Source organism: Vigna radiata, chromosome 10 (assembly GCF_000741045.1).
Source record: "Vigna radiata var. radiata cultivar VC1973A chromosome 10, Vradiata_ver6, whole genome shotgun sequence".
NCBI classification, from domain to species: Eukaryota; Viridiplantae; Streptophyta; class Magnoliopsida; order Fabales; family Fabaceae; genus Vigna; species Vigna radiata.
The window spans coordinates 11,590,360-11,592,027 of NC_028360.1; positions in this window are offsets into that span (position 1 = coordinate 11,590,360).

Sequence of the window (1,668 nt, forward strand, 5' to 3'; positions counted from 1 at the left end):
CGTTTTAACAATGTGTACCGGATTATAGTAGACAAAAATATCCTCATTTATCATGGATTCTAAGTTTTAAGGTCAAGGATATTTAAATAATTTTCATTCTCAACACTAAAAAAAAACCCAAACCCTTACTCCCCTCTCTCATTCCTCTCAACCCTTTCCCTTTCATCTCTCTCACTCCAACATTTTCTCTGTCATCCCTACTGTTGCCCCAATTGAAAAACAAAATCAGAAACCCTTGCCTAACCCTAATCCACCTTCCTCACTTATCCAATTTGTTTCTCTTGTCTCCATACTCTCCCTCAGCCACACAGAACAACCCGTGACATCGTAATTTTTTGTTCTTGCTCTGTTCGTTCATTTGGAGGATGTGTTATATATTTTTCCTTCTTATTATTATTAAATTTCATTTTTAAATTAAATCATGTAAATAAAACCTTCATAAATCAATTAAATTTTCATACATTATTTACACATCTACACTACATTTCATTATATTTTTAAAGAACAAGATATTTCCCTTTATTGTCCTTTTCCCTTTACATAAATTGTTTCTTTTTCCTTTCTCTATTGGTATGGGATACATGATATAAGATTACAACCTAGAATTGAAAGAAAGAAGGGAGCTCTTCTATATCTATTTCTTTAATTTTCTTATGTCCATTTTTTATCACTGTATCAACTTCTATTTAGAATAAACTTTAACCACTGTGCAAGATAAAAAATAGTAAAATCATTTTTTACCTTTGGAAAATCATTTTTTATTATTGAGATTTGGAAAGAGTAACCTAACGTGACAAAGTTTATATTCATTTTATACACATTAATAAATATAAAATGATTATAAAAGAGTAAACTTTTTCAATTTTTAAAAAATATCTCTGATTCAAATTACCACCACCATCTTCAATTGGGTTGAGATGAGANAAAAAATGTTGGAGTGATGACAGAGAAAATGTTGAGATGAGAGAGAAAATATCTCTGATGACAAAGGGTTTCTGATTTTTTTTTTCAATTAGGGCAACAGTAGGGATGACAAAGAAAATGTTGGAGGGGTTTCTGATTTGTTTTTTTTTTTCAATTGGGGCAACAGTATGCATGACAGAGAAAATGTTGGAGTGAGAGAGATTACAGAGAAATGTTAGAGTGAGAGATGAAAAAGAAAGGGTTGAGAGGAATGAGAAAGGTGAGTAAGGGTTTGGGAGTTTCGTTTTTTTTTTAGGGGTTTGTTAACACGCGTACGCCTGTTTTTCAGTTGGTACGTTTTAACAATGTGTACCGAATTATAATAGACAAAAATATCCTCATTTATCATGTATTCTAAATTTTAAGGTAAAGGATATTTAAATAATTTTCATTCTCAAAACTAAAAAAAAAAAAAAAAACCAAACCCTTACTCACCTCCCTCATTCCTCTCAACCCTTTCTCTCTCATCTCTCTCACTCCAACATTTTCTTTGTCATCTCTCTCACTCTAACATTTTCTCTGTCATTCCTACTGTTGCCCCAATTGAAAAAAAAAATCAGAAACCCTTTGTCATCAGAGATATTTTCTCTCTCATCTCAACATTTTCTCTGTCATCATTCCAACATTTTTTCTCTCATCTCAACCCAATTGAAGATGGTGGTAGATATTTTAATCAGAGATATTTTTTAAAAATTGAAAAAGTTT